This window comes from Humulus lupulus, chromosome 4 (assembly GCF_963169125.1).
Source record: "Humulus lupulus chromosome 4, drHumLupu1.1, whole genome shotgun sequence".
NCBI lineage: Eukaryota > Viridiplantae > Streptophyta > Magnoliopsida > Rosales > Cannabaceae > Humulus > Humulus lupulus.
The window spans coordinates 160850049-160865658 of record NC_084796.1 but is presented as its reverse complement, the minus strand read 5'-3'; positions in this window follow the sequence as shown (position 1 = coordinate 160865658).

Genomic DNA, 15610 nt, shown 5'->3' with positions numbered 1-15610 from the left:
TAATACTAAAACAAGAAATAAGATAATGTACGTACCTCTTGCAATTAATATTCCTAGCTAGAAAATTTACTTCACTTTGCAATGCACTTTGCTATTAAATTCACAACCTAAAAAAGTAAATTAATTAATAAATAAAAGATTACTAAACAAATATCACTAAATAATTGGATTAACAATAACTTATTGTTGCATTTCTAGAAACTTAAAAACCTCAAATGTGTGCTTGAAATAGAATTTTGAGGCAAAAATCTCTCTAGTTAAAACCATAACCTACAAAATTAAATTAATTAATAAATAAGAGATTAGTAAGTAAGTAAATAAAAAAACATAATATATATAATCTGTAACGCCCTGGTTACCCCAGAACAGTTACGGTTAACCAGAAATTTGACTTGCTACCCAAGTCCTTTGGTTAAAAACGTGCTTCTAGTGATATTAACAGGCTAAGGTGGAATACCAATCAAAAGGAAATGATATATTTTATTAAATACATAAAACTGTTCATGGGCCCAACAAAAAACCTTTACAAGTTATTTACAGCTCAAAATGGTCATTACTGTTTCAAATTTACAAACCCTCCGACCTAAGCGGCAAAAATAGGGTAAACCCCTAGTTCCTCTGAGAACTCCTTGGTCGTGGTGGTCAATCGGCTGCATATGTACACAGCACCACCTAAGTTCTCCACTCAAGGCTGGGTGGGCTTTTCTTTCCCTTTACCTGCACCACATAGCACCCATGGGCCAAAGCCCAGCAAGAAAACATAGTATTGCATATAAATATTAACAATTGATTATTATTATAATCACACAGAGCTTACAGCTCTTAAACGGATGAGTGATTCAACACTTGAGGTTCTGATAAACCATAATGAGTGACTGACAAGCAAGTCATTAATTTAAACAGATGAGTGACTGCTGAGTAAGTCACTAGCTTGAACAGATGAGTGACTGCTGGGTAAGTCACTAGCTTAAACAGATGAGAGACCGATGGGTAAGTCTCTAACTTACCAGATGAGTGACTAATGGGTAAGTCACACAAGCGCTTTTAGTTTTCATCGAACTTAAGGTCGGTCCAGCATTAACGCTCTTCTGAGTCATTTAATGCAGATGTCGATTAGATCTAATCTTTATTGGCTTGCGTTGAACATGCTAAGGCCGTCCTGACTTATGAGTTAGCACTGTGTGACCAGTGCCCAGTACTACTGCCGAACTTGACTAATAAGTCCCATCTTCACAGTTGATACTGACACCTTTGCCAAATCTGACTAATTAGTCAGTACCATGCACAAGTGAGCAAGATTTGCTAAGCATTCAATAATCAATTCATGTCCACATTTACACAATCAACATGCCTTAAGAATAACCATGCATGTCACATATGGGGTGCAGTTTTCTTACCTCTAATTTGAGCGAGAATGAATAAAAGAACGACCCTTGAGAACAATCTGACTTTAGTCCTTTAGCGGTCACCTAGTCATAACCAAATATGGGATACCATCAATAAAATGAACATCAAAGGTTCCCAAACCAAGATTTAGCCTCCGGGACATCAATCCCCACTAATTCGGGTAGTAGGAATAATCCTGAGGCCTAAAACCAAGTTCCCGGGGCCAAAACACTCAAACGGGCTCAAACCTACCCAAGGGCTGCGGCCCTAACACCTTGGGCTGCAGCCCCCAACCACTCCAGGAGCAAGGGCCACGGCGCCCAGTAAGGCCAAACTTGCTCCACCAGCTTCTTCGAGCTAGGGTCGCGGCCCCCAACCCAGAACCATCCCCAAACTCGTTCTCCTTCATCCAAAACCCTCCAAAAACATAACTAAACACTTCCAAATCATCAAATCAAAGTTCCCAAGCTTCCCAATGATCCAAAACCATCAAATCCCAGGGCTCAAACGAACCAAAAACTCAACGATTCACAAAAGCCAATTCGAAGCTTAGAAACGCTAAAAACTCAAAACTTAAAACTTAGATTACCTTTGATTGGGTTGTTTCTCGTCAAATCCTTTGGTCAAGAAGCTTCTAATATTTCCTAGGATTTCTATGCCTCGATCCTCGCTTGATTCCGACTCCTAAAACTCAAGATTTCTTTGAAAATTCTTCGAACGGTAAAATGAACTATCGGGAAGAGAACGAGAGGTTTTCTAACGTACGGTTCTATCTGACAAGCTACTTCAAGCTTAAGTAACTTCAAATAAAACCTAGTGCTCGGGATCCTAAAAACACCCCCGGAGACATTATAGTCAAAACTTCCAGAATTTCCTCATGATCTCAATAACTCCCAACTTGTCATCAAATAACATTCTCATAACTCCATATCCCAATAAAAGACCCCCGTTATGAAAAAATCGCTAATTTATAATATAAGATTGTCTCATGCTGAATAGCTTGAATATATCTCCATAATAATGGGATCTCATTCCCAAATCACAATATGCACCCAAATCCACAAATATGCCATCAACGGGCCAAATTACCAAAATATCATAATAATCAAATGTGGACCCACATGCATGCATATAACATCATATTATAATATATTTCACATAAACATGCATATTATCATTTAATGGCGTAATTAAATAGTTATGGCCCTCCCGGCCTACTAATCTGGCCATTAAACCGCATTAGGGATTTCGGGGCATTACATAATCAACCTACTTTAATGTTAATAAAATATTTAAAATATATATAATTTTTTAATTAAATAATAATATAAATAAAAAAATTCATAAACATATATACTTGAATTACTTATATCTATACATGCAATTTAGTATGTAAAATTAAAATTATTTTCCTTATTTTAGACATATATATACTTAATCAACCTAAAAAATTAATTAAAAAAATACATAATTTTTGGATTAAATAGTAAATAATGTGGCACCATCTTAAAAGTAAACAATTGTTTATCTCAAATCTTCATTAAAATTAGTTTTCATACTTTAAACAAACATTTCTAATAAACCAACAAATCATATAAAAAAAATGCACAAAAATGATTCTTTCTATCATTCTAACTGTCACGACCCGAGCCCTAGGCTGTGACAGATTTGTAATATCCATAACTTGGGTGGTCAAAGGTCAAACTTTAACCCTTGTTGGAAAATAGTCTTTATAAATGATCCTTTATTTTATATTAGATAGTACTATAATTATAAGTCAAAACAATGGAATAGCTCTTATAATTATATATAAAAATATTAGTGATAAAAGTAGGATCATTTATCATTATACATAGAACAATAATATCCCCACAGTTATGTAGTCACCAAACAGTTAAATTTAATAAGTCATAAAACACTCAAAATAATACTTAGCATTTCCTCATTCCTAACTATTACATAGTTAATTTAGATATACACACCATTAGGTTCCAAATTTAATACATATATAATGCTCAAAAGATAGGACTATGGCACTAAACACATTGGCTTCATCAATAATTTACCTTATCCACAATCGCGTCACTAGGTTCCTTGAATGGGAGAGATATAGGGGTGAGATTATAAAGCCCATTAGGAAAGCAACTAATATCATAGGACACAAAAAGTTAAATAAAACCCATGCATGGTTAGTTTTGAAAACAAAATAAATATCATCATGTATAAACCAAAATAGAGAGAAACCACAAATAATCATAAGAGCATAGCTACAAGTGCACATTACACCATCCACTAGATCCCTAGTTCCCGTTACCCACCATAGAAAAACCGACACCCTAAACCGGGTAGCCGGACCTGATAACCACCACAAGCGGGAGGCTCAAAACACTTCCGGTATACAGATGCTCGGTCTTTACACCTACAGTTAAGTGGACACCTAATCTACCTATGATGACATAGAGACTAAGTCGTGAAACAATAACATGCACAAATCATGATCACTATGGCTTTCATCGGTATAACCAAATGCAGGTTAACATGAAAAGAAAGAAACATATTCCCTTTATAAAATTGGGAAGTATATTAGTTGCATTTTTATAAAACCCAAAAATCATAATCTACATAAATAAGTGAACAAAAATATATTTGGCACTCAGTGCCCTCAGAACATAACAGAAAACAAGTAGATTAAGTTTTCAAATTTTCAAACATTTATAAATATCAAAATTGGAATATGTTTAATGCAATTCAATACGAGTAAAATAAGTCCAATAGTCAAGTTGAGTCCCTACCTCCTTAGAATTTTCAATCCAAGCCCAAAGCAACGCTCCTAAGCTTAACGATGATCCTAGAGTGATTTAGTCCGATTTTAATATCACATTTTTCCTACTTGCACCAAATGAGCAAACAATTATCATCATTGCATTCCTTATTCAAAATCGTGTCCAATGACATATAATATGACCATATTTAAAATTTCAAGTTCTGAAACCTCACCCAAGCGGTGCACAATAGCGGTTGGTGGCGGCAGTGAGCGTTGTACCAGAAATGTCGATGAATATATGCATGGCATATATCAAAACGATCCTCTCGATGAGTACATCACGAAAGTACGACTCCTTCGTCCAAATGACCTCCTGTGTTGCCGGAAAATGCTTCCAAAGGGGTGAAGATACCCAAAATCTCGCCGGAGAAAATTGGTGAGTTGTGCATAATGGTTTAGTGGGTTTTGTTCCTCTCTCCACCCTGGTACCAACTACTCATCGAGGGGTGGTCGGAGTTGACCGAAAAACACAATCAAAGTTGACGGATCAAAACTTTGACTGACTATTCCAAACAATTGACGGTGAGTTGGGCGGTGCCGCTTGGTGGTTGAGGTTGCTGGAGCAAGGCGAATCCAATGAGCCGCTGCGTGTCAAAAATGATGGCCATCAGAGGTTGGGTCTTTGTGGTGGTGGTGATGTGTTGTCGTGGAGAGAAGAGAGAAAGAAGAGAAGAGAAAGAGAAAGGGAAGAGAGAGAGAGCAGGCGGGGAAAGAGAAAGAAAAATAAAAAATAAGGAGAAAGAGTCATTTGACTTTTCTCACTTAAAGTGGGTCCCACCCAATAAATTTTTTTTTTTTTTCTCTGAGTCTTTACATTCTTCCCTCCTTAAAGAAATTTTTCCCCGAAATTTTCAAAGTACAATCTCAAGCTGAAATTAAACAAATGAGGATACTTCTCACACATCTCCGACTCTAACTCCTAAGTAGCCTCGTCTTCTCTATGGTTCCACCATAAGATCTTGACTACTGGAATCTTCCTATTCCTTAGCACCTTCAACTCTCTTGCTAAGATTCTGATAGGTTGTTCTTCATGTGTCACGTCCTCTTGAAGAGGGACAGCCTCTTACTCAATGATGTGCGACGGGTCTGGAGTATACTTCCTCAGCATCAATACACGAAACACATTGTGAACATGCCCCAACTGTGCTGGTAAGTTCAATTGATAAGCGACCTCCCCAACCCTCTTGATAACCTTCAAAGGCCCAATATACCTCGGGGCTATCTTACCTTTCACTCCAAATCTTATCACACCACACATAGGAGTAACTTTCAAGAAGACACATTCACCAACCGCAAACTCAAATTCTCGTCGGTGGAGATCAGCATAACTCTTCTGATGACTCTGAACAACCTTAAGTCTCTCTTGATTGTCTTTGATCTTCTCAGTGGTACTAGCGATAATTTGAGGTCCAATTGTGACATGCTCATCTGGTTCTACCCAACACAAAGGAGATTTGCATGGTCTCCCATATAAGGCCTCATAAGGAGCCATGTCTATACTAGTGTGGTAGCTATTATTATAAGTGAATTCCACCAATGACAAGTGTTCTCCCTAGCTACCCCCAAAATCCAAAATACAAGAATGAAGCATGTCCTCCAAAGTTTGGATAATTCGCTCAGACCGTCCATCTGTCTGAGGGTGGTGAGCGATGCTCAAGTTAAGTTCAGTTCCTAAAGATTTTTGCAATGTTCGCCAAAACCTTGATGTAAATTAAGGATCTCTATCAGAGACAATGCTAGAAGGAAACCCATGCAGTCGAAGTATATTATCCACATAAAGTCGAGCTAGTCTACAAACCTTATAATCCTTCCTAATTGGAATGAAATGAGCAAATTTGGTCAAACGATTTACAATCACCCAGACAATGTCCTGCTTTAATGGTGTTAATGGTAATCCCATCACAAAGTCCATCATGATCTTTTCCCACTTCCATTCTGGTATAGGTAAAGGTTGAAGCAACACTGAAGGTCTCTGGTGCTTAGCTTTAACCTCCTGGCAAACCATACACTTAGCTACAAAGTTAGCGACATCTCTCTTCATACCTTCCCACCAGTATTGTCTTTTCAAGTCTTGGTACATCTTTGTGCTTCCAGGATGTACAGAAAATTTAGACCTATGAGCCTCGTCATAACAAACTCTCTATGATCAAGGATATTTGCAATGACCAATCTTCCCTTATGGTATAAGAATCCTTCGGCATTTACTGCCCATCCATCTAACTACTCACCGTTTCAGATTCGATTCCAGATTAGTCTCAATTTCTCATCTTGCCACTGACATTGCTTAACATGCTGAAGTATCACTGGTGTAACCACTACGCTTGAAACACAAGCAATATCTCTTCCTTCATAGTACTCCAATTTATAATCACCCACTGTGATCATTCTTTTCCAATCCTCAAGAGCCAAACAAGCCAAAGTGCCATGAGGTTTTCTATTTAATTCATCACCGACCACATTTGTTTTTCTAGGATGATATTGCAAAGTGAAATCATAGTCTTCCATGTACTCGACCCATCTTCTTTTCCTCAAATTCAAGTCTCTTTGAGTAAAGAGATACTTTAAACTCTTATGATTAGAATATAATTCAAACTATTCCCCATATAAGTAACATCTCCAAATCTTCAAGGCAAAAATCACTGCTGCAAGTTCCAAGTCTTGTGTAGGGTAGTTCTTCTCATGTGGCTTTAGCGTGAAGCATAAGAAACAGACTTGACATTTGGCATGAGAACTCCACGTAAACTTGTACTAGAAGCATCAGTGAATACCACATACGGTTTATCACTATTAGGCACAGCGAGAATAGTCGTTGTAATCAATCTTGGCTTAAGTTCTCTAAAAGCTTCTTCGCAACTGTCATCCCACACAAAATTTCAATCATGTCTTTTTAGCTTTGTCAAAGGCATAGCAGTTTGAGAAAAACTCTCCACAAAGCGACGATAGTAACCTGCTAACCAAAGAAAACTTTGAATCTCAGTAACGTTCTTTGGTCTTTCCCACTGCAAGATAGAATCTATCTTCACATGAATCCACAGTAATGCCTTCTTGAGATATTACATGCCCTAAGAATTTGACCTCAGTCATCCAGAAGTCACATTTTTCTTTCTTAGCATATAATTGATGGTCCCTCAAAGTTTGCAACACAATTGTTATATGTTCTGCATGGTCCTCAGGTGTCTTGGAATACACCAAAATGTCATCAATAAAAACAACCACAAACTTATCCAAATATGGTCTAAAGATTCTATTCATAAGGTCCATAAATGATGCAGGTGCATTAGTCAATCCAAGTGGAATCACCAAAAACTCAAAGTGTTCGTAACTTGTTCTGAAAGCAGTTTTAGGAATATCCTCTTCCTTAATCCTCAATTGATGATAGCCTGACCTCAAATCAATCTTGGAAAAATACTTTGAACCTCCGAGCTGATCAAACAACTCATCTATCCTTGGGAAATGATACTTTTTCTTAATTATCATCTAATTCAATTTCCGATAATCGACGCACAGTCGCAAGGATCCACCAGCTTTCTTTGCAAACAAAACTGAAGCTCCCCATGGAGAAGAACTATTCCTAATGTAACATTTTTCCATTAGCTCACCCAATTGCTTTTTCAATTTAGCTAACTTTGCAGGTGCCATGCGATAAGGTGTAGTAGAAATTGGTTGAGTCTCGAGAATCAAATCAATGCAAAATTAGATCTCTATATCAAGTGGTAGTCCTTGCAAATCCTCAGGAAACACATCTGGAAAGCCACTAACCACTGACATCCAAGGAAACTTGTCTAGAGGCCTAGACTCATCCTCAACTGCAAATAGACTCCCGTAACACTCTAAGTTTCTTTTCCCACCTAAACATGCCTTAAAAATAAGATTCTATCTTACTGCATTCATGTTGGCTCAATATACGATGAATATCCACTTGGAGTTAAAAGAGTCACCCTTTTGCATGAGCAATCAACAATGGCTTGGTACTTAGACAACCAATCCATGCCAAGAATCACATCAAATTGTCCCATAGGTAACACCATCAGGTTTCCTAATAAATTATGTCCTTCAAACACAATACAAATCGATTTGCAGATGGTTGATACTTCACCATGCCCTCCCATAGGTACACTGAACTGCAATGTAGGACTAAAAGTTTCCCAACTCAAACCCAACATGCTAGCAAACATTAATGATATAAAAGAAAGAGATGCACCAGTATCAAATAATACATGAGCCCAAGTGTGTGAGATAAGAAACATACCATCCACAACTCCCTGGCATGTTCCTCCTTCCACATCATCACCACCAAGAGCATAGGCTTGACCAGAGGCTTTTTCCTTTGCTTTCCCTTTTCCTTGACCAGGATGGTTTGTGCTTACACCAGAACCTCCTCCTTGATTGAACCCTCTCTGACTCCCAGCAGAAATAGGAGTTTGGAAACTCTGTGAGTACCCCTGGTTGAATCCGGAACCTTGGGGCTTGAAATGATGTTGATATTGGGATTGTTGCCCTAGTGCGGGTGTGAAACCATAGGATGAAGTCTGAGACTAGTTATTCTTAGGTTGTCCTGTGAAAGGAGTAGACCTAGCATAACTCCCTATGGGTCCTCCAAGTGATGGTTTGAACCTCTGTTGTCGTTGTGGGCAATTTTTCTTCTTAGGACCCTGTTGGCCACAACTGAAACACCCATACGACCCAATTCGAGTCTTTCTTGAAGATCCACTACTATTGCTACCCCCACTAAGTTGTTGTCCTTGGGATAACCATCGCCCTTGGTTCTTCTTGTTCATTTTCCTATCATTTCCTCTTTCTTGGGCCGGATTCTTTCTTTCAATTCCTTCTTGAAGAGCCTCAATCCGTAAGGCCGCTGTCACATACTCATTCAAATTTCCAAAGGTCATAGGGGCAAGTGGACCCAGTATTGAAGGGATTAAGCGACAGAGGAACTGCTTAATCAAAAGAGGTTGATCGACCGAACCAGCATAATCATAGGAAGATAACTCTACAAACTTCATGTAGAATTCATTTACTGTCATATCTCCCTGTCTTAATCTGTCAAATGAACCAATTAAGGTCCTCCGATGAGATGGGTTAAATATTGTTCTTTGAAAACCCATCTCAAAATTTCCTCAAGTCATCCCATCAGTTCCTCTCATTCTACTTAAGGCTTCCTACCAATCCGGTGCGCTCCTTTCCAACTTGGACACATTAAAATTAGCATGACACTCTTTAGGTGTTCCCATAATGTTTAAACTCTTTTTTATCAACCTCGACCATCTTTCAGCCACCATGGAATCTTTTCCACCTTTAGACTTAGGCATTTGAATCCGATGGAAGATCAAGAAGTGATTGCTCTGTCGGGCAGCTGGATCCATCTATTGGGCAGGAATGCCTCTTAAAGCCTCAAGAACGAAGTTCGTAGGGAATGCAATTGGTGGAGAGGGAACCTCAGCCTTAGGGACATCAGCAACAAGCCTTCTCCTTGTTGTCCTTCCCTTCGGAGGCATTTTCTTAGGTATGTAAATCAAAAGCTAACTAGTTAGTGAGGAATGGATGTTATCTATATACATACGCCTTTATAGATCAAAATAATTTATTTTAAAATAAATTTAATCTATTTGGTGACACACTCCGAGGTATTTAAATCCAGTGCTCTGATACCATTTTTTCTGTCACGACTTGAGCCCTAAGCTGTGGCAGATTTGTAATATCCATAACTTGGGTGGTCAAAGGTTAAATAAACCCCTGCATGGTTAGCTTTGAAAACAAAATAAATATCATCATGTATAAACAAAAATAGAGAGAAACCACAAATAATCATAAGAGCATAGCTACAAGTGCACATTACACCTTCCACTAGATCCCTAGTTCTCGTTACCCACCATAGAAAAACCAACATCCTAAACCGGGTAGCCGGACCTGTAACCACCACAAGGGGGAGGCTCAGAACACTTCTTGTATAGAGATGCTAGGTCTTTACAACTACAGGTGAGTGGACACCTGATCTACCTATGATGATATAGAGACTAGGTCGTGAAACAACAACATGCACAAATCATGATCACTATGGCTCTCATCGGTATAACCAAATGCAGGTTAACATGAAAAGAAAGAAACATATTCCCTTTATATTTTTGAAAATTGGGCAGCATAACAGTTGCATTTGAATAAAACCCAAATATCATAACCTGCATAAATAAGTGAACTAAAATATATTTGGCACTCGGTGCCCTCAGAACAGAACATAAAACATGCAAATTAAGTTTTCAATTTTTCAAACATTGTATAAATATCGAAATTGGAATATGTTTAATGCAATTCAATATGATTAAAATAAGTCCAATAGTCAAGTTGAGTTCCTACCTCCTTAGAATTTTCAATCCAAGCCCAAAGCAACGCTCCTAAGCTTAACGATGATCCTATAGTGAATTAGTCCGATTTTAATATCACATTTTTCCTACGTGCACCAAATGAGCAAACAATTATCACTATTGCATTCCTTATTCAAAATCGTGTCCAATGACATATAATATGACCATATTTAAAATTTCAAGTTCCAGAACCTCACCCAAGCGGTGCACAATAGCGGTTGGTGGTGGTAGTGAGTGTTGTACCAAAAACGTCGACGAATATATGCATGTCATATATAAAAACAATCCTCTCGATGAGTACATCATGAAAGTACAGCTCCTTCGCCCAAATGACATCCAGTGTTGTTGGAAAATGCTTCCAAAGGGGCGAAGATACCCAAATCTCGCCGGAGAAAAATGGTGAGTTGTCTGGAATAGTTTAGTGGGTTTTTTTCCTCTCTCCACACTGGTTCCAAAGGTACCAACTACTCGTCAAGGGGTGTTCGGAGTTGGCCGGAAAACACAGTCAAAGTTGGCAGACCAAAACTTTGACTAACTATCCCGAACAATTGATGGCGAGTTGGGTGGCGCCGCTTGGTGGTTGAGGTCGCCGGAGCAAGGCGAATCAAATGAGCCTCCGTATGTCGAAAATGGTGGCCGCCGGAGCTTGGGTCTTTGTGGTGGTGGTGGTGTGTTGTTGTGGAGAGAAGATAAAAGGAAGAGAAGAGAAAGAGGGAGCAGTCGGGGAAAAAGAAAGAAAAAGAAAAAAAAAAGGAGAAAGAGTCATTTGACTCTTTTCACTTAAAGTGGGTCCCACCCAATAAAAAAATATTTAATTAATTTTTTTTTCTCTGAGTCTTTACACTAACTATAATGCGTTGTTCTAATATTGAAATCTTCCCTCAAATATGCTTGAAATTGAGCCAAGATCACCCAATACCACAACATACAAAAGTCCTAAAAACTCAATATCAACCCACTAATAATTAAAGAAAATAAACAAAAAATATTATCCTAACTATTATACATTCATTTAATCTTAAAAATATACCTAAAATTAATTTTTAAAGCTGAAAATCGGCCAAAATCGGAACTCAAATAGCCCAAAAATGCACCACAAATCACCCCAAATCGCTGTTAGTGACCTCAGGTTCGTGTGGCTCAGGGAAGTTGAAGGAAACTCAGGTTTATAAAGGGGAGACCTCTAACGTCTCCCCTCGGTACACGTGGAGACTTCTAACGTCTCCTGGGGAGACGTCCGATGTGGCACGTCTTCCCAGGGAAGATGTTAGATTCTTCCCAAAATCTAATATTTTATAAATTAATCATATTATTCCTAATTTTTTAATTTAATCTAATTAACGTCTCCCACAACTTTTAATGACTTACCCACTTAGTCATAAACATGAACTTTCAATGATTTACACATTTAGAAATAAAATATCTCTGAATACTTTTAATGTCTTACACCATTGGTGTAAGTCATTATAGAGAGTCATTAAAAGTGAAAATTGTTGTAGTGGCTACACACTTTTTATATAAACTAGTTGCAAGCAACGTGTAATGCACATTTTCTTGGTTTTATTTAGAAAATTTATTAATTATTTTTAATCAGTTTTTATGATTGTCATATAAATTTTGAATAAATAAACAATATTATATATAAAAAAAATGACATAAACATATTAAAAGAAAAATTAAACCAAAACATTGTTTATGATTTTTTTTTAAATAATACGATAACCTTTTAGATCATAAACTACCATATTTAAGGTACAAAACTTTAATGATATATAATTCAAATCAAACCTCAATGAATGGAAAAGAAACTTCTATATTCTTGAAAGATGATAAATGCTATTCTAATTTATTATTTAGTTATACAGTCATACTATTTGTACACATACGACACTTATATATAATGTATTTATTATGTATTATATATTATTGTAATAATAATATTTTATAACATTGAAATTTATTTTAATATAATTATTAAATATCTTGTTTTGAATGAAATATTATTATTATTATAATAATAATAATATTTTATAATATTTGAATTTATATTGATATAATTATTAAATATCTAGTTTTGTATTATATATTATTATAATTATTATAAAAATATTTTGTAATATTTTAATTTATATTAACATAATTAAAAATATTTAGTCTTGTTGACGCGGTTCTTCGGCAACAGATTATTATACGAATAAACGGGATGGATTAGTGCTAGATAATGAACCGTAATATGTAAATATTTATATTCCAAACTGGCAAAAATAGTATAGGGGGAAGGTTATAACTCCTTTCCTTTTAGGTGGTTCGAAAGTTAAAAATCCCTCTAGTCCACCAGCCAATATTATTGATATATCTCTAGTATTCCTTACAGGGTGTTTCTTTACGAACTAGACGCCAACCCTTTGCAACGCCCAGTGTCTCCATATTTATAGGGAGATGATACCTGGGTGTTGGCAAAGGGGGTCATCCCGTGACCTTCTTACCCATCATGTCACCTCTGTGACACTTATGATTAATTCCTAAAACTTGACAATGAAGTGTTGTCTAATCAATAGGTAAGGGGGATGATGGGCCGCATGGCCCAAACCAGTCGTGGGGTGCCTGAACACGCACGTTTATGCTGCGTGTCCGAGAATTCAGGAATGGAGTAGACACGTGATGTCTGATATGCGCACGTTTACATTGCGTGGTTGACTTCATAAATGGTCGGGGGTGTCAGTTCCATGCTGCACCTCGAGCTTAATGTAGTTCCAGCTCGTGGTGTCCACACTGCTGACCCGATGCCTTCGAGTATTCTTACTAACCCTTTATCTAGCTCGGGCTAAAGAGGTGGAGACTCGTAACATCAGCTCCGGGTAGGTGGCTTCCACATGGCGAATAGAATTATGCCCTTTTCCAGCTCGCTAATAACCCGTGGATGTTTAGGGCATACATTTTCCCCCCAAGCCCCTGCTTGTGGCACGTGACGTCACCTGTGGCCACAGTGGGGGCTTTTAGGCTTCATTTTCGACTCTTCATGTCTTGCCTATTGTGCTGGTATTGGATACGCGGAGCATCGTGGTTGGTGACGGTCCGTCTTCCGAGAATCGCATTAAATGGCCTAGCCTATCTTCGGCCGTCGTTTCGTCTTTCAAGTTGTGACCCTCGTATCTCGCATTAAGACGATCGAACGGTCCTCATTCCTTTGCCTTTTACGTATATATAAGGTTGGCCACCTTTCGCATGAGCCACCCTTTATTTGAAATTTTTTCCTCATCTTCTCTCTACTTAGCCTCAGAAGCCTTTTTCCTTCCGGTTATCGCTCCAAAAGTCTCTGAGTCCCAGACACAAGGGTTTCTCCGTGACTCCAATTCTAAAGGCTCCACTAGGATTCTGATTCCTACGCCCTTTTCAATTTTCACACAGCAAAAACCTCTGTAAGTCCTCTGCCTGCTATACGTTTAAATGTTTCCGTTTTTCTTTGTTTATGTAAACTTCTTTCTTAGTCGCACACTGTAGGTTGTTTTTTTTTCTTTTTGGCTGGTATTTTGTGCATAGGTTTTTATCCTAGGGGTATCGACCATAGGAGAAAATGCTTAGGAATATGACGCATAGGACAAGATAATTCTGGGGTGACTTTTCTGGGTAATCTCTTGAAATGCCTGTTTGGAGAGGTGAAGGCGACAAGTTTCTGGGGTACAAAACCCGGTAGCTTAAGGGCCACGCTTCCCAGGCGGTTTTGCTTTTTGAAACTTTCCCTCCAAGGCAAGCATTATCCTGACCCTCTTGACACACGGATCTCGAGCAATCGGGGACCCGTTGGGAACATAGGCGCATGTTCATAAAATCGCGTGGCCTCACTCACCGCAGGCTGAGATTACCTCAGGCCGTGTAAGGAAAATCATTCCTCGCGCTAGATTCCCTTTCTTATTTTTAGGTCACCTTTTTAAATTTTCTTCACCTTTGTTCGTTAGGCGACCAGATGGGACCCAGGAAGAACATGCCTAAAAAGAGTGCCGCCAGCTCGTCATCCCAATAGGGCAGCAAGGGGTAGGAGGTGGTAGCAGATTCCCCTATCCCCCACTTCGGTCCCACCGTGGAGAAAGAGGTCGAGGTGGGACCTGATGCCTTCTTCGAGGCTGAGAGGATTTCCTCGAAGGTTACAACTCAGGGGAAGGTCAACAAGATCCTGCTTTCCCACAACATCGAAATTGGGACAGGCGCTCTTGTTGCTCGTCCTCCCCTTGAGGGTGAGCGGAGCTGTGCATCACTCGATGAGGAGTTCGCGGCCTGGAGCGACAAATACCTCAAGGCCAGGGCCTTTCTTCCCCTAGACCAGTACTTCGCGAATTTCCTGAACTTTGTGAAGCTGGCCCCCTTTCAACTCCCCCTAACTCCTACCGCCTGTTAGCGGGGTTGAGGTACCTGTTCCTGAAACAGGAATGGGAGGTCCCTACACCGGCGGACATTCTCTATTTCTTCTGCCTCAAAGCCAGCCTGGATCAACGGGGGCGAGGCGACGGGTTCTATTACTTGACCCATTTTCCCAACTCCACCGTAGTCGTCGAGCTGCCAAGCCACCCCAACGACTTCAAGGACTAATTTTTCATGTCGACGGGGTTCCGCAACTGCGAATACCATTACTTCAACCGTCCTCGTAAGTTCTTTCTATCCTCAGCTCGCAAAATCGTTGCTGACTTGCTTCTTTCCATGCGTATTGACTTGAATACTATCGTGCAGCTATTTTTGCGAGGACAGCTAAATCGGTGACCCTCGGGGGTCAATATGAAGCCTTGGCGGGGCTCCCTCCAAGCGAAAAAGACTACCGCCAGCTCGTGTCTGATGAGACGATGCTGGCGTGTAAGTTAATTTCTCCGGGCCAGACCCTGGCCTTGAGGAGGCCGTGGATCGCCCCAGCAACTCGCGAGATGGCGCCCATCTCCGAGGAGGGGGCTGCGAATGACGATGAGCAGGACGAGGAAGACGAGGTGCCGCTCGTGCGTCAGAAGCGGGCTCTTGAGATCGGCCAGAGGGTCAACGCTGAGCGGACCCTGTCCGG